Below are 19,433 nucleotides of genomic sequence, written 5' to 3'. Positions count from 1 at the left end.
AAAAACTGTTTAAAAAAGAACAAACAGCCGGTGAATAGTATGTTTTGGACTTGCACAGTATGTAGCCAGCCCCTTGACAGATTAACAGGTACAAAATGGTACAAATGCACTACAGTCCACTGAACAATCACGTATTTCTGAACAGCAGCAGGACCCAATAGTGCAGCACCACAAAAAATAAATCATCCAGGGATTAAACCCTAAATTGCACCTTGTCAAACAATTCTGAGCAGCAGAAGTTTTGTGGAACAAATAAAAATAAACTCAATTGGGCTGAACAATGAGGAGATAAGATGGTTGATAAAGTTGAGGCATCTTGGAGATCTGTATGAGGCAGCTGACAGCTATCTGCCCCTCTCTGCTGCAATGCTCAATAACGTGAATAGGAGGTTTAGCAATCAATGATCCTTCTCAGTGTAACAGCAAAGCACTCTGCACTCCTGTCATTCCCTAATGCTGATGTGACTAGCAGTTGCAGTGTAACGCTGTGGTATGAGCTATTCACACACACGCAGTCCCGTCCTCTCCATCTGAGTGCATAGATTAAATTAAGAGAGGCAAGATGGCCGCCGATTATATAGGGGCTGTGACATCACAGGGGTCAGTGAACACTGATAGGCTGCATCTCACATGTGATTCAGGGTCAGCCCATATTTTTGGTCACTTTTCATACCATTAAAAAATGAATAAAAAGTGATCAAAAAGTCCGATCAAAACAAAAATGGTACCGATAAAAACTTCAGATCACGGCGCAAAAAATTAGCCCTCATATCACCCTGTACGTGGAAAAGTAAAAAAGTTATAGGGGTCAGAAGATTACATTTTTAAACATGTACATTTTCCTGCATGTAGTTATGATTTTTTCCAGAAGTACGACAAAATGAAACCTATATAATTAGGTTACCATTTTAACCGTATGGACCTACAGAATAATGATAAGGTGTCATTTTTACCGAAATATGCACTGCGTAGAAACGGAAGCCCCCAAAAGTTACAAAATAGCATTTTTTCTTCTATTTGTCGCACAATTACTTTTTTTTTCCATTTTGCCGTGGATTTTGGGGTAAAATGACTAATGTCACTGCAAAGTAAAATTGGTGCCGCAAAAAATAAGCCATAATATGGATTTTTAGGTGGAAAATTGAAAGGGTTATGATTTTTAAAAGATAAGGAGGAAAAAATGAAAATGCAAAAACTGAAAAATCCTGCGTCCTTAAAGGGTTAACTATATAAATAGCAAAAAGATCAAAAATGAAAGTGTAGGCCCTTTAAAAAATTATAAATAAGAAATTATGAATGGGGTTTAGGAAAAATCTAATATCTTAAACAAATTCTTCTACACTGTATTCACCGAGGAAAATGAAATGGCAGGTGAAATATAGCGATATAAGTTAAACTCCCTAGTACAGGTCACCTGTTTAACCCAGGAAGAAGTACAGTGCCGCCTACAAAAAATCTAGATAGACAAATCGTCAGGTCCAGATGGCATTACCCCCTTCTAAAGGAATTAAGTAATGTGATAGACAGACCCCTATTTTTAATATTCAGGGACTCTATAGTAACAGGGACTGTTCCCCAGGACTGGCACATGGCACATGTTGTAGCAATATTTAAAAAGGGATCAAAAGGTGACCCTGGGAATTATAGACCTGTTAGTTTAAGCTCCGTTGTATGTAAATAGTTTGAGGGTTTTCTAAGGGATGCAATTTGAGATTATCTTAATAAAAATAAATGTATGACCCCCTATCAGCATGGCTTTATGAGGGATCGGTCCTGTCAAACTAACATGATCAGCTTTTATGAGGAGATGAGCTCCAGACTGGACCAGGGGGAATCGTTGGATATCATATGTCTGGATTTTTTCAAAGCATTTGATACGGTGCCACATAAAACGTTGGTGCATAAAATGAAAAGGATTGGGCTGGGGGAGAATGTGTGTAAGTGGGTAAGTAACTGGCTCAGTGATAGGAAACAGAGGGGGGGGGTTATTAATGGTACTTATTCTGATTGGGTGACTGTTACTAGTGGGTACCAGAGGGGTCAGTCTTGGGTCCTGTTCTATTTAATATATTTATTAATGACCTTGCTGAGGGGTTGAATAGTAAAGTAGCAATCTTTGCAGATGATACTAAACTCTGTAAAGCGGTAAACACTATAGAGGACAGTGCACTGTTACAAATGGATCTGGATAGGTTGGAGGTTTGGGCTGGGAAGTGGCAGATGAGGTTCAATGTAAGGCAATGCACATGGGGAAGAAAAATCCGGGCTGGGATTATGTATTAAATGGGAGCACACATGGGACGACTGACATGGAAAAGGATTTAGGAGTCTTAGTTAACAGTAAATTTAGCTGTAGTGACCAGTGTCGGGCAGCTGCTGCAAAGGCAAATAAAATCATGGGGTGCATCAATAGGGGCACAGATGCCCACGACAAGGAAATAATTCTACTGCTGTACAAATCACTAGTCAGACCAGAGATGGAATTCTGTGTACAGTACTGGGCACCAGTGTACAAGAAAGATATAGTGGAGCTGGAGAGGGTTCAAAGACGGGCAACCAGGGTGATACGTGGAATGGGAGATCTACAGTACCCAGAAAGATTAGCAGAATTGGGGTTATTTAGTTTAGAAAAAAAGAAGGCTTAGGGGAAACCTAATGACTATGTATAAATAGTTCAAAGCACTACAGATCTCCTTTAAATAAAGATTTTGTCTTCACTAAACCCTATATACTGAGCAGTATTTAAAGAGTTACAGCATGTTAATCTTGAAGCTACATTGCGCAGCTCTGCGTATTGAAGGCGGGTAGCCGGCTCGCCAAGCTGCTCTGCGTCCTCCATATTCCATGTCCGGGCCGCCCCTACAATAAATATTCAAATGTCTGCTGGAATGAGCACTCACCTCATCCCCGGCATACATTAGCATATGTGGGCGGGCCGGAAGGATCTATAGAGGAAACCTCCATTGTGTAGAGCTGCGCAATGCTGTTTGAATATCAACCTGCGTAATTCTTCAAATACTGCTCGGATTTAAGTTAGTGAGGACTTTTTTTTTAAAGATATTCCCCCATACCATAACCCAGTATATTGAATTTAGTACAAGGGAACAGCCTGTCAGATTTGCTTTAAATTGGCACTGTCAGATACAAAAACTTTTGATATGTTGTAAAGCATGTATAACCAATAGGTTTTGCAACAGCTTTCATTAGAAAATTTTCAGTATTTCATACTGAAAAAGCCAGTCAAACAACTGCTGTGTCCATGCATCATCACCTATGTCATGGACACACTTCCTTGATTGACAGCTGTGAGCGCAGGGATCACAGCTGGAGGAAAAATCCTCCCACTATCAGCTTGTGTCCCGCTACTGTCAGTGAGGACAAGCTGGGAGTTGTAATTTTGCTAATGCTAGGGGAGATGTGAGCAGACAGCATACTGAGGGAGGGGGTGGAGACCTACACAGCGAGGTCACGCCCCTCCCTTTGAGATGAATTCAGACTAGTGAGCAAAATTAAAAATAAATAAAGGTGATAGACACATAAAATTTGATGTACATGGTCAGGATTAGGTACTGAGTGATATATTAAAAATATATATATTTTTGTTGGATTGGCAGGTACGCTTTAAGACCCCTTCCCATCTCTCTCCTTCCTGCTTCATAGACTTGTTTTGCTTGTAATTTTATCTCTGACTGAGATACAAGACAAACCCTGAGAACACTATCACAAAACTTGCTGATTTTCAGAGACAATTTATTGGGAGGGGGAGGGGGAGGCTTGAACACAGGAGAAAGAAGCCTTTTTGTGTAATAAGATATATTACAAAGTTTCTTGTATTCAAAGTTTCTATGCAAAGTTTGTTGAACTTACAGTGACTATTTAATAGATAGGAATTTCCAAAAGTGCCATTTTCTTATTTCTTCTCTATTTATTTTCCACATGGAAAGCAAAGGTTCGATGACTTAACAAGCTAGAATTGACGCTATACAACACTGCAATCATTTGTTATGCAAGACTAACAATATTTTTCCTTTAAAAACCTTCTATTTATATTGGATACAAAGATCAACTAATTATCGAAATTCCGTGAAACTTGCAGCACGCACTTACACAGAGCTATAACCCTATGGTATGTCCTTGAAGGGACACAAACCCCCGACTGTGAACAAATTATAGTAAAGTCAGGGATGTGTCAGTCCAACAGAGCAACTTCGTAAATGCAACAAAACTAATAGATCTCTAATAGAGAATTTCAGCCAGATAAGATAATTTGAATAATGCATATCTAATAAAATCATAATGGAGATCAAATAATTTACTCAGCCGAAGCATCCATCGAGAAATGTCAATCATAGATCCATTTAATTGGGTTTCTATTGATTTAAGGATCGTAATTACTTGTGTCATAAAGGAGACATTTCAGATCCATAGCAGAAGTGAATGTCCATATTTTATTATGACGTAATTAGTTCCCATTGTCTGTGCCATGTATTTTTTTAAAGCCTACCTGTCATTAACAAGAACTTTTTATATAATGGAGATAATACCAATATTTGTATATTTGTAATAGACATTAGTAGAAATTTTTAACATTTTTGGGTGAAAAAATGCTGTCTTGTCCCTGCAGCTATTGCCTGTGTGTCTCTATGAGAAGACCAAATACAGGAAGTGAGGGCAGGACAAACAGGGATCTGTGCAGTTTCCTGGCTTGGCAATCATCCTGATGTGTGAGCCCTGCCTGTTGTCAGTGTACAGAGCCCTACTTGTCCTCACTGAGATGTCCTCACAGAGACACATAGTAGACATGTGCAATTCGTTTCAGACGTAATTAGTTTTTGTCCGAATCGTTCATATTTCGTACATTCGGATTGATCCGAATGTACGAAATATTTACATCCGAATGAATCCGAACAAAACAAATTGTACATGCCTACGAAATTGTGAAAAACTAATTGTATTTTTGTTAAAACAAAATTCGTTTTCATTTAGAAGCAAGGGACCATTATCTGGAGCGGGTGCACGGAAAAGAAGAGACCCGCAGAGATCAGAACATTAAGACAGGTAAGATAATGTATAATTTAATGTTATTCATTAATATATGATGTAATGTTGAATGAATGAATAAATGAATGAATGAATGCTGCATCAATGATTGATATGTTTGATTAATGTGTTTGATTGAAGGGTGATTTATGTATAACATGTCACTTGCGCTAACACAGTGTTTCTGTTACTGTTACCAGGGTGCCTCCAGCTGTTGCAAAACTACAACACCCACCCAGCATGCCCTGACAGCCAAAGGCTGACTGGGCATGCTGGGAGTTGCAGTTTTGCAACAGCTGGAGGCCTCCTGGTTCGTTGGCAAACATGCGATAACCTATATTTCAGTTCTTTCATTTTTAAATTTCCCTCTCTCTTTTCTGAACTGGGTTAGTAGGTCAATGAAATGCATAGTAATTGCCGTGGGAAAAATTTTAATTCATAAAACCGCAGACTTAATTGGATAATTGCCGTTTAGAACGTTTAGGGTCCAAACGTTCTAAACGGCAATTATCCAATTAAGTCTGCGGGGCATGGTGTGACGTCACGTTTGGGTGCTTCAGGAGATCGCTGGGGTCCCGCTGCTGGGGTATGGGAGAAACCGGTTTTCCCCTCCCCCAGCCGGATCCGGCACCCGTAACGTAAATACGAGGTGTGAATGCAGCCTTAGTCAAGTCATGAGGGTAAGTACATTTTCATGTAGAAACTGCAGTAATTTGAAAGAAGTTAGGTTCCCTGCCTATGCTTATAGAGACTGTCGGGGAAGAACCAATAATGCCAACAGATCTGCATTGAATGAAAGCAAAGTGACGGGAGAGAAAGGAAAAGGGGGTTCGGGGGTTCGGAGGGAAGGGGAGAGGGATCATAGAGTAGTGGGCAGATAGGTGTGAAGGAATCGCTCTTGGAGGGTGTTCTTCACTGTGATAATCTAGCATATTTTGATTTCAGCCACTGCGACCATTTATATAGAAAGGCTTGGTGAGTGGTAATACCTAAAGAAATAATCTTTTCATTGGAGCAAGTGAGATTAATAGCTGTGACTACTTCCTGGATATCAGGAACGTCTGGAAATTTCCAGTTCCTCAGTAAGACAGTTTTCGTTACTGCATAGATTATACACGCTAGGCCTCTGCATTGTTGTGGGAGCTGATCTATTCCCAGTAATAGAAGTGTAGACTGTGGGGTACAATGAAAAATGCAGGGTAATACGTCAGTGAGAATTTTCTTGCAGCCAACCCAGTAATTATGAATCATAGGGCAATTCCATAATATGTGTAATAAAGTGCCCTTGCAACCACAACCTCGCCAACATCGATTAGACACTGAGGGGTAAATGAGAGCGAGTCTATCGGGTGTATAATACCATCTCAATGTAGTTTTTACCACTGTCTCAATGTGGGAAGTGCATTTAAGATATTTATGTGAGACTTTGAAAGCAGATGTCCATTCATCCGGGGTGAAGGTTTTCTCAAGATCTCTCTCCCAGCAGCGCAAGGAGTGAAACTTATGGAAGTGAGCCGTATGTTAAAGTATATCACACAGAACCTTTAAGCGCTTCCTTTCGCTAGACACCTGAATAAAGGCTATTGAGTCTCTCTTCAAGTCAGAGTGTTGTAAAGTGTTCACCAGGTGACGTAATTGGAGGAATTTGTAGAAATGAGATGATGGAATAGAGTATGTCGTGCAGATAAGCTGGAACGGCTTAAAACCCTCAGGGTCCATCAGATCATTTAGTGTGGAAATACCTCGTTTTATCCAAGAGCTGAAGTCGGTGTCGGGGAGCAGTGCCTGTAGGAAAGTCAAAAATAGGGAGTTTTTCAAGGGTGGTGTGTCAGCCTCCGCAACCTGGTGAAATTTAGACCAAGCAGCTAGAGAGGCCGACACTACTGGGCTAATGTCCGTAGGTGTAGTCAGTCTACAAAACGGTATCCGTAAGAGATCAGGTGAGGAAAATGGCCGAGTCATAACTCCTTCTAGGTGTATCCATGGAGCAGAATCAGTCAACCTAAACCACCCCTTCAGCGTGGATAATACAGTCAATAAATAATAGAATTTCAGGTCAGGTAGGGCCAATCCTCCTGCTATTTTGTGTTTGGGAAGTATGGAATGAGCAATTCTGGGCCTACCACTAGCCCAAACAAAACTAGAGAGCATACTGTGTGCTTTCGTGAAAAATTTATCAGGGAGCAAGATCAGTAAGGTGCGAAATAAGTATAAGAATTTCTGTAGCAAGAGCATCTTAAACGTGGCAATTCTACCAGTCCAAGATATATCATGTTTTGTAAGGCGAGTCATGTCTGTTTGTATAGTATCGAGAAGGGGAACATAATTTAATTTATATAATTGGGAGTGGGATTGAGTCAAGGTCGTACCTAGGTATTTAATGCTGTTTACCTGCCAATCAAAAGGATATGTAGTTTTCAACGTGGAAGTGAGGTGAGATGGGATATTTATGGGAAGGGCCTGAGTTTTAGAGGAATTTAGGTGGTAATAGAAGAGGGAATCATAGTGCGTGATTTGTTCCATTACTGCTGAGCATTCCGGGTCGGTGAGTGTCAGGAACACGTCATCCGCATAAAGAGATATTGTGTGTGTTTTACCTCCTATATCTACTCCCATAATGCGACTGTCTTCTCTTATGGCCTGGTCAAGGGGTTCCATAGCTAGTATAAATATGAGAGGAGACAAGGGGCACCCCTGTCTTGTTCCGTTTGTGAGAGAAAATTCAGGAGAGATCGCTCCATTAACATAAGTTCTAGCTGTGGGGTTATTATAAAGAGCCCTAATAGCAGTAACGACAGGGCCCCCAAATCCCAGCCTCTGTAGTACAGAGAAGGAGAACGACCACCTAAGGTGGTCAAACGCCTTCTCGGCATCTAAAGCCAGCACCAGCACTGGCAGGTTGCGGGAGTCCGCATAGTGGAGCACCCCCAGCATCCACAGTGTATTGAAATACGCCTGCCTAGTGGGGAACAAAACCCATCTGATCTGCATTAATAAGGGTGGGGAGGAAAGTAGATAATCTTGTGGGCAGTAGTTTTGGGGACTATCAGGGGATTTGCCCGGTTTCAGAATAGTGATAAGGGCCTGCATATTCTCTCTATGGAAGGAGCCTGATTCCAGAGAACTCTGAAAAAAGTCACATGAATGAGGCATCCAAAACAGGTAATTGGAATCCCTGAAAGAAGTAATGTTCTTCTATACATCCAGCCGATCAGCGGACCGTAATCCAGTCTTCCCTGAGGTTAGATGTGGAAGAAGCGGGTGGTGTAGGGATGGATATATTCCATCTTCGGAGCAGTTGTGTGCCGTCTTCAAGAGATTTTATCACATGGAGTTAATTTTTATGATGAACCAGGAGGCAGACTGGGAAGCCCCATCTATATGGCATATTCACTTGCCGCAGTGCCGTTGCGATGGGAGACAGGTTACTGCGAAGTTGCAATGTCGTGGTGGAGAGGTCAGCAAACAGAAGAACCTTATGAAATAGTGCAGGTAAGCCTCCGTTCTTTCTGGAAAATGTCACGTGCTCCTCTTTGACTCTGAAAAAGTGCACCCATGCTAAGACATCCCTGGGGACAGTTTCTTCAAGATATTTGGGGTGAGGAACGCGGTGCGCTCTGTCAATCTCCAAGTCCCAGTCGGGGAGGTTATGTAGGGTGGCTTGCAACAGAGAGCGGACATATTGCGGGATATCTCTAGGCAACACAGTGCCGCAGAATTTTATATTGTTGCGTCGACCCCTATCTTCTAGGTCAGCCATTTTAGCTTTCATCACATTGACCTCTTCCTCTAGAGTGTTATGAGCATCAATGAGATCATTGCGGGAGTTAGCAAAGTCCCCAAATTTGTTTTCCAGGTGGTCTACTCTGTTTTCCAGATCTCCCATGTCAGCACGCAGGGGGCTTATGAGGGCCTGAATATCATCAAGCAAGGACTGGCATTGTAACAGCATCATTTCTTTCATGGTTCCATCAGTCAAAGTGACATTAGCAACTTGCAGGGCCATAATTACATCTCCTCCGGAGGTAGCCGGAGCAGAATCCAGTAACAGTGAGTGTGCCTCCCCTGCAGAATTACAGCTGGTAAGCCGTGGGCGCTGTTTGAGTGGGCTGCAAGAGGGCGAGGAAGGAGTGGAGGTACATAAAGCTCCTGCGCTTACATGGGGTAGTTCACTCACCGAGACGCAGGCCTCCAGGAGCGTTGGTAAGGTACGATGGCTGCAGGGCAGGGAAGACTGGTCATATCTAACTTCCAGAGAACCCAGTGCAGGATCTTATGTGGAGCGTCTCAGGGGGATCCTCTCTCCTCCTCTTCACCCCCGTCGCCATCTTGTTGATCTTCCGCCTCACGAGAAAAGTTGAATTTAGCTAGCTTAGCCTGATGTGCTGCCTTTCTCCTTTTCCCAGACATATCTCTAGGTATTCCGGTCTCTGGATAGCAGAAAATAATTAGGCGGGAAGTGGTGGAAAGTCGTAGATTCACAGCAGGAGCCGGAGCTCACGACTCAGACGTGCATACAGCTAGGCAGCCAGACCACGCCCCTGGAATACCCCTTTAACTGAACTAAAAGAAAGGTAAAGGTGGACTCATCAGTGACTTTGCGGTAGAAAATACCTCAACCACATAAATAGTCTTTCTCCCTGTTTCTTTCTCTCTTCCTCTCTGTATTTTTCTATAAAACCAAATGCTTTTTCAAAATCTCATTTCATAAGTTTCGTTTTTTTCTTTTTAAGATCCCTGAAAATGTTACTAGGATTCAACAAAGCAAATACCTAAAGAAGCAAAGATTCTCGGTGCCCAGATACAAAACAGGGATCAAGGCCACCGTGGTTCATGAATAAAAATGACAGGATTGGAAGGTGGATGGAGCAAGCTGGCAGGAAATAACTGCTTGCTTACAAATTCTAGACAAGAAATATAATTCAAAGGTTACATGAACAAGAAGAAGGGGATAGAGCTACACGGAATAAAGAAGTACACCGGCTGGAGGATTTACATAAAGCAGAAAACTCTGGACTGGCAAGAAAGTTCATGTAAAAGATGAATCAGAAGAAGAGATGAACCTGAGCGATCATGTGCCCGGCTGAGGTGCTGGACAGCTACAATGGCAAATTATGTCTTCACTATCTATCTATCTATCTATCTCCTATCTTTCTCATCTCTATCTATCTATCTATCTATCTATCTAGCGAGTATAGTGGATTACAGCACCAAAAGCCTCAGAATCTTGATGGGATGTGACTTTATTTGCTCCCCATTGTGCAACATTTTGGCAACAAACTGCCTTTCTCAAGCATAACATATAAAGTGATAATGTGCATATATATATATATATATATATATATATATATATATATATAGACAATAGTGTTCAGAGATTGGTTAATCAACAGGTGTCTCTCATAATTAATTGGACTTCCCTCAGTCTCTCATTGGTTAATGCACAGGACATGTGCACATAGTAAGGGCACTGTCAGTGTGGAGTGACGGTTGTGGGTCAGCTGACCAAAGTGAGTCAGCTGACTCAGGTAACACCCATCTTACGAAGTAGCTGAGCGAACGCAGAACATTTGTTTACAAGCTACACCACACTATGAAGGTTTGTAAATAATCCTCGATCATTGAATGGAGTTTGGAATCAGACTCTATACACTCAAAAATTAGTGGGCTCAGCACCATCAATTTACAGGGGGTGCTACTATATGTAACAACTAACAAGTACCACACCAAGAAAAAAGAAGTACGTAATATAGCGCACACCCACAATCTCTAATTTCAAAAGGACTTATCTTTATTGCACATAAATTGATACAGAAAGCAGACAATACAGTTAAAATTAATTAAAAAGGCCAAAATGGCCACCTGAACAAACAGGGGGACCCCCTAAAAGAGGCGAACTCCACCCAGGGCACCTGCCTATAGAAATATGTAGCAAGCCCGTCACAATGATTGTTAAGACAGTATCACATCAATATATTCTCAACCCCACAACAAAATAACCCATAGACAACCTTCATAGTATACACTGGTAACATATAGGAGAAAAACAAAGGACGGCTGATGGAGAAATGATCAGACAGGTGCCCCTCTAGGACCCCACGCGTTTCGTTGCCCGTCGGCAACTTCCTCAGGGGTTGCCATTTTGGCCTTTTTAATTGATTTTAACGGGGTATTCCAGGCAAAAACTTTTTTGTATATATCAACTGTCTCCAGAAAGTTAAACAGATTTGTAAATTACTTCTATTAAAAAATCTTAATCCTTTCAGTACTTATGAACTTCTGAAGTTAAGATTGTTCTTTTCTGTCTATGTGCTCTCTGATGACACCTGTCTCGGGAAACGCCCAGTTTAGAAGAGGTTTGCTATGTGGATTTGCTTCTAAACTGGGCATTTCCCGAGACAGATGTCATCAGAGAGGACTTAGACAGAAAAGAACAACCTTAACTTCAGAAGCTCATAAGTACTGAAAGGATTCAGATTTTTTAATAGAAGTAATTTACAAATCTGTTTAACTTTCTGGAGCCAGTTGATATATATAAAAAAGGTTTTTTTTCCTGGATAAGCCCTTTAACTGTATTGTCTGCTTTCTGTATCAATTTATGTGCAATAAAGATAAGTCCTTTTGAATTCAGAGATTGTGGGTGTGCGCTATATTACGTACTTCTTTTTTCTTGATGTGGAGGTTGGAATCAGAAACATGGATGTATGCAAGTGAAGTCTCTGCAAACTCATCAGTTATCTTATATATAAAAAGAGAAGACCTGACTCACTGACTAAACCCTTGGACCTAGAAACCAGAATTTTTACACAGTGTTGTTTTTAAGACGTAGACAAGGAATAAGAAAGGATTTTTCGAAATTCCACCCTTAAGGGGGTGAAAAAGTTTTTTTTTTTTTAAGTCCCATACAAGTCTATGGGGAATATATGTTACTGCATAACTTCCAAACGGCTGGAGATATTTCTCTAATATTCACAACGTAGCAAGATATGTACACCGGCACCGACAGACATAATGAGTCTCCTGTTGTAATTACCAACCTTATGGTATGAAGCACCTGTGTGCATAAACTTTCCCCTCTTCAGGCAATACTAGGTAGTGCTCAGCGTCTGAACAGTTCCATATAAACATAGTAGCTTCACAGAAATGAAGAAAAGAATGGAGCACATACCACGTTTATGATGCCTTCATTATCTTTATTGCTTCACATCGGGGTGAGCGGCGCAGGGGTCAGGAGGGTGGACATGTGCTTGGGGGGAGCCACTGGGTTTTTGTTTAAAGTCCCATCCAAATCAATGGGAAATGTATGTTCCCACATAATTTCCGTACGGCTGGAGATATTTCAATACCTGGCACACATATTACTGGTCGGGATATGAGGACGGGATGGGAGGTCGAGATAGTAGGTCGAGATAGCTGGTCGAGATAGGAGGACGGGATGATCGGGATAGGAGATCATGATAGGAGGTCAGGATAGGAGGTCAAGATAGGAGGTCGAGATAGCAGGTCGAGTTAGGAGGATGGGATATGAGATAGAGATACAAGGACAGGATAGGAGGTCAGGATAGGAGGTCGGGACAGGAGGTAGAGATAGGAGGACAGGATAGGAGGTCGGGATAGGAGGTCGGGATAGGAGGACGGGATAGGAGGTCGAGATAGGAGGACGGGATGGTCGGGATAGGAGGTTCAGATAGGAAGACGGGATAGGAGGATGGGATAGGAGGACAGGATAGTAGGATGGAATAGGAGGTCGAGATAGGAGGACGGGATAGAAAGTCGGGATAGGAGGACGGGATAGGAAGTCGGGATAGGAGGTCGGGATAGGAGGTCAGGTTAGGAGGTCGAGATAGGAGGATCGGATAGGAGGTCGGGATAGGAAGTCGGGATAGGAGGTCAAGATAGGAGGTCAAGATAGGAGGTCGAGATAGGAGGATGGGATATGAGGATGGGATATGAGGACTGTTGGCAGTATATAAGCAGCACGAGAAGGCGGGTTCCCCTGCGCGCAGACTCGGTAAAAGTCCTCAAACAATGTCGATCTTTAATTCCATGAAACAGCAGATGTATTGTTTCGGGTTGTTTGGATGCCCGTAGACTTTATCCAGAGTGGCCTCATTACTATAGGATCGTAAAAAGTAAATATATGTTACCCCAAATTTAACGTGAGCCAAGCCGCAGGCAAAAGCTAATATCTATATACATGGGGAAGTGATGTTACACTGATGTTTTATTGTACTACGATTTGTATGTATGTGGATCACTATGACAACATGTTTTAACCAATGAGAGACTGAGGGAAGTGCAATTACTTATGTGAGACACCTATTGATTAACCATATATGCACATTATCACTTTATATGTTATGCTTGAGAAAGGCAGTTTGTTGCCGAAACGTTGCACAATGGGGAGCAAATAAAGTCACATCCCATCAAGATTTTGAGTCTCTGGCTTTTGGAGCTGTAATCCACTATACTCGCTGTATGTGTTTCCGGACTCGCATTTCTGGATGATTACGGGCACAGCTGTGAAGTCTAGTGCTGTCTCTCCATTCTGTGTCTATCTATCTTTCTGTGGTGTCCCAGCACCAATAGCTGTCCTTCGGCTTTGGACTTTCTTGGGCAGCTTGGCAGCACAAGGTGTTGGGTCCACTAGAGACTTATAGTCAAATTAATTATGTTTACATTCTATTGCAAAATAATATATTTTTCTGAATTAATTATAGTACTGTTATATGTATATATATATATATATATATATATATATATATATGTATATATATATATATATATATATATATATATATATATATGTTTTTCTGTGTTACTGTACCCTGTGGTATCTATCATCTCTATCCCTATCTATCATCTCATATCTATCTATCTCCTATCTGTCTATCTATATGGTGTTCCGGTACAGAACACATTACACTGCCTTCCCTGTCAGGTAGATGTTGCCTCAGGTGTCTGTTCCGACCCACATCTCCAGGGAATATGTTTTGTAAGATTATATTGCCTGGTTATTGATTTATGTTATATATGCCTTTGTACCATTAATATGTTATTAATAGAACTGTTGTACCTTTAAGTGAGACCTGCACAGGAGTCATGTTAACAACTGTTGCCAATAGGGATCTCCAGCCCTTGGTTTAGTTAGTCTGTCTAAGCAGGGAGGAGTTAGTCTAGTGCTAAGAGAAGAGAAAGAGAAGTGAAGTCCAGAGTGAGGAGAGGACTCATGGTGAAGTCTATGGAAAAGTCAAAGTTCTACAAGGGAGCAACAACACGACCTACAGGCCAAGACCAAGTTGGGGGGAGAAGTAGCTAAAGTGCTGACAGGTGCCCCATAGCACAAATCAGCAACAAGAGTAGAAATCTCCAGGCAGCTCTGGTCCACAAGTCTAAGTCCAAGCTTGGCGGAAAGCTAATTCCATGAATGCACTGTAGAGGGTCGCAAGTCAGTGTCAGTTGCCTCTAAAAACCTATAGTCTCAAGTAATTAAGTCGAGCCAAGTCAAGTTGTAAGAAAGTGTTGAATCCTAGAAGTCACAGCATGCTCAGCCATTTCACTACTACCTCTGCAACTCTCTGTTCTACCCTTCTGTTGAAGTATTGTATTGCTGTGGTTACAACATCTGCCTGCAACTTTCTTCGGTAAAGTCTTCAGTGTTTTTCCATGACCTTGCATCTGGTGTCCTTACTGCCCAGCTCCTGTCCCAGGAGAATTGGTTCACCTTGAAGTGTGGTGAGTTATACTTTTGGCATCACAAACTTTTTTGCACCCAACAGTACACTAAAACATGCTATTAGCACAGCTCATCACATACAGTGATCCCCTGACCTACGATGGCCCCAATGTTTTTGTATGTTGGGGCCATCGCATAAACGGCTATCAGGCAGAGCAGACTGCTTCAGCTGCCGCCAGATAGCCGTTTAATGTGCACCATGTGCTCCGGTTAGTGTCACCCACCTGTCCCTGCAGCTCCGGCAGTCCTCTTCATGCTCCTCTGCATAGCTGTCGCTCTCCTATGTCATCATCATGTCGCAGCGCATGCCGTCCCGTCATCCAATAGGAGCCGCGTACGCAGCGACGTGATGACGACGATGGAGAGCGACGATCCAGGGCAGCAGTGACGGTCCAGAGCAGCGGGGACACGTGAGTATAACTTTGTATATTATTATTGCACAGATCCCTCAACATACCATAAATTCAAGTAACGATAGTTCATTTGGAACGAATTACCATTGTATGTTGAGGGATTACTGTATTTATCATCTATCTATCATATCTATCTATCTATCTAATATCTGTTTATCTAAAATCATTCTATCCATTTAATATTTATCAGCCTATTTAGCTAAAATCTTTCATAATTTTATGCATCTAATTATCTCTCCATTTACCAATTATCTATATGTCCAAATCTTAAAAATGATTTCCCTTCCTTATTGTTTTTCTTTAAAGAAAATAATATACTTTTCCATTCTTTTCCATCCTGATAAAGTTCTTCAGTGCACCAAGCCTTTCATGTTGTCCATGTTGCTACTATTTGCTTTAAGTGCTTTTGTTCATGTAATAGCAGTAATGAGCAGAGCCCACTATTATACATGGCCGTCTCCACCCAGTTCTGGGTTTACGTTGGGACATTCTGTGATCAGACAATTCTCATTCTTCTCGCTAATAATAATAGATCTAAATGGCCGAGTCTAATTAGATTCGAGCGCTTCCAGGCAATTGGGGAAAAGCAATAAACTAAGACTAAACGACCATGAACATCAGACTTCTATGGAGGCAGGTAATAAAACGGAAGAATAAAATTGTCATATAAAGGTTTACATGTGTACGTGTCTGTAATGGCAGCAACAGGAAAGATTAAAAACTTACTTAATTACTAGTCACCAGAGAAAAGAAGCATGACGATGATCCAAGAATTATTCAAGACTATTAAATCTTCAAATACAATCAATAAATACTACAAAAACTATAGAACAATGGCATGAAAACTGTTCACTTATACCCGATGGGTGATACAACTCAATCTAATTTATCCAAATTCAGAAAATGTCTAAGAACAACGAACAATGGGGGGCATTTACCCCACATTTTTTGTGTATATTTGTCCCACATTTGGCACAGCGCTGCGCCTCGGCCTATTTTTTGCGACTTTTGAGTTTACACTTTTTTTTTTAAAGGAGTAGTCTGGCGCGCACTTTTTTCATTTTATCCCGCCCAGGCTGCAAAATAAAAGAAAACACACTTTCTCTTACCTGTCAACGAGCCCCCGGAGCTCCGGTACACTCCGGCACAGGTGTTCGGTCCCCGGGCTGTATTCTTCTTACTTCCTGTTAGCCCGGCACATCACACGGAGCTTCAGCCTATCACCGGCCGCAGCAATGTCCCGCCTCGGCTGGTGATAGGCTGAAGCTCCGTGTGACGTGCCGGGCTAACAGGAAGTAAGAAGAATACAGTCTGGGGACCGAACACCTGTACCGGAGTGTACCGGAGCTCCGGGCGCTCGTTGACAGGTAAGAGAAAGTGTGTTTTCTTTAATTTTGCAGCCCGGACGGGATAAAAGGAAAAAAGTGAGCGCCGGACTACTCCTTTAAGTGTGTACAGACCACCTGTTAAGGGGTACTCCACCCCTGATCGTGGGGACCCACCACTGGGGAGCCCAGCGACCTCTGTGCTGCACCCAGCGTTCCTTTGGAGCGTCGGGTTCAGCACTGGAGGCCACGTCACAGCCACGGCCCGCTCGTTACGTCACGGCCACGCCCCCTCAATGCAAGTCTATGGGACTTAGAAAGCTGGTGTGCCAGTCCAGAGATGGTGGGGGTCCCAGCGGTCGGACTCCTGCAATCAGACATCTTATCCCCTATCCTTTGAAAAGGGGATAAAGGGGAAAAGATGTCTAGGACCGGAGTACTCCTTTAAATATTTTTTTATTTTTTATTGTTAGATTTAAATTATTACAAAATATTATTATTATTATTATTATTATTTTGCAGAGTTTTAGGACATTTTACATGACTCTAGAAGAAAAGCAATTGATTGGCCAAATAAGGAAGAATGAAATTCATGTCCGCTCTTTGTGTAATGTCTTGGCGTTGAATTATTACTGACATTGGAAAGAACCATTAGCCCGATTGTTTATTATTGCTGCGTGTAGACAGAGATGGTCGGTCTACCGACAGACAAGAAATGTCTTTATCTTCTGATCCTCTCCGTCTGCCAGTAGAACTTTTCTCACAAAGATACAATTGATTTTAAATCATGTCTGGTATTTAAGTAAGTGAAGCGTATGGAATTCACTGCGTAGGCCTAATCGATATATGGAAAATGCTTCATTTTGCATGGCTGCCCCATTTCAGTGTCCAATTACGGATTCCAGTGGCATGAATAATGCAATATTTGTTTGGGTTATATATGTACCCAGCTTCTGCGCTATGTTCTGACCACATACTGGGCTTTTGTGGAAATAAAGGTCATTTATTTGTGAAGGAGTAATTAAAAGACAGCTCTTAATGTACATCCCGCAGGTATTCCCAGCCTTACTAATATACATCAGTGTGATAACAGCTAAAAATAACCTTTCTTTTAAAATAATGGTTTTAATACCTTATGCTAATGACGTAAAATATAGCAGTACCTGAAGCCAAACTGGGGCTCTTGTATATATTATCCGAGTCTTTTGTAACTTTTGCTCATAATTACGGTAGATTAAATTACTTAAGGATATTATATTACATACACTTGTAATGCCTAATACTTGTCAAGTACTGTGGAATTTTGTGGTGATATAAAATTTAAATAATAATTATGATTATTATTATTATTATTACTATTATTATTATGTATTACAGTGTGACTAGATTTAAAGTAAGAGTATGCTAAAAAAAAAAACACTTTTTTATTGTTATAAAAAATGCACAGTACATTGATGGCATACAAGGTTCATCCTAAAAAAAAACAGGTACTCCAGTGGAAAACTTTTTTTTTTTTTAATCAACCAGAAAGTTAGACAGATTTGTAAATTACTAAACCTACAAAATTCTAGCAGCAACCACTTGTGTTGCTCATCAACAGTATTGGTATACAACAACTGTATATAACCTACAACCAACACTTGGGCAGTAAAAGAATCACTGGACCAATACCGGTATCCAAGTATAAAAAAAACAATCTTTATTAAGTCTATGCAACATGACAAAAACTCCCACCCATTTTAATGGGTGGGAGTTTTTGTCATGTTGCATAGACTTAATAAAGATTGTTTTTTTTTTTTTGATACTTGGATACCTTTATTGGTCCAGTGATTCTTTTACTGCACTAGTGTTGGTCGTAGGTTATATAGATTTGTAAATTACTTCTATTTAAAAATCTTAATCCTTCCAGTACTTATCAGCTGCTGTATGTTCCAGAGGAAGTTGTAAAGTTCTCTCCAGTCTCACCACAGTACTCTCTGCTGCCACCTCTATCTGTGACAGGAGCTGTCCAGAGCAGGATAAGTGTGCTATGAGGATTTGCTTGTACTCCGGACAGTTCCTGACACAGACAGAGGTGCCAGCAGAGAGCACTGTGGTCAGACTGAAAAGAACTACACAACTTGCTCTGGAACATGTACTGGAAGGATTAAGATTTTTAAATAGAAGTAATTTACAAATCATGTAAATTATTGGTGGATGGGGGGGACACGTTTTGATCAAAAAGTGCTCTAAGAGCCTCCATTTTGTTGATCAAGTGTGCTGCTGCCATTTTCTTTTTTTACATGTTTTGTACTTGCCACAGCAGCGTGCACCCGTGTATTGGGTTTAGGTGCTGGCTACATTTTCAGTTTTAATTTACAAATCTGTTTAACTTTCTGGCACCTGTTGATTTAAAAAAAAAATTATAATTCCACCGGAGTACCCCTTAAAAGTGGTACTGTTATTCGGAAAAACTTTTGGCCTATTGTACAGACATGTCAAAAGTTTAAATCGTACCAGATCTCCCTCCTGAGGCCCACTGCGGTTGTTCAATTATATATAAATATAAAGTGCACCGCAGCACTCTTCACTCCCCGGCCAGCCGCAGCGTCCGATTCATTCTCTGCATAAGAGTCTATAGTGAATTGAGTCAGAATTGAGTGAGAGTCAGGAGTGAGGTATGCGCTGCCGTGAACTTCAGCCGACAATAACTTAGAATCACTGTGAGTCGTAGGACTGGAACTTGGTGCAAGCTAAACTTTTAACATGTCTGGACATCATGTGAAAAGTTTTTTCCAAATACAATGAGGCTTCAAAGGTGTTATCCAGTGTTAGAAAGACATTGGGGTTTATTTACTAACGTGTTTCCGATGGTTTATTGTCAGGTTTTGCAGCTGAATTTAGGTGCATGTCATGTGCGCCAAAATTTGCATGCATAAC

General features: G+C 41.3%; 1 protein-coding gene and 1 long non-coding RNA gene across 2 annotated transcripts in view; one reads left to right on the top strand and one right to left on the bottom strand.

Annotated features, from left to right (window-relative positions):
* The window catches only part of SNTG2 (syntrophin gamma 2), a 528,788-nt gene that overhangs the window by 358,725 nt on the left and 150,630 nt on the right, over positions 1-19,433 (bottom strand). The gene's annotated exons all lie outside the window — the stretch shown is intronic.
* On the top strand, positions 4,987-10,206 carry LOC130361288 (uncharacterized). Its single transcript, XR_008890945.1, has 3 exons — positions 4,987-5,058; positions 9,447-9,614; positions 9,774-10,206. It is a non-coding gene; the product is annotated as an uncharacterized LOC130361288 (long non-coding RNA).

The sequence above is a fragment of the Hyla sarda genome, chromosome 3, assembly GCF_029499605.1.
Source record: "Hyla sarda isolate aHylSar1 chromosome 3, aHylSar1.hap1, whole genome shotgun sequence".
Classification (NCBI taxonomy): Eukaryota; Metazoa; Chordata; class Amphibia; order Anura; family Hylidae; genus Hyla; species Hyla sarda.
Note: the sequence above shows the minus strand (reverse complement) of the source record. Positions and strands in the feature narration are given on the sequence as shown.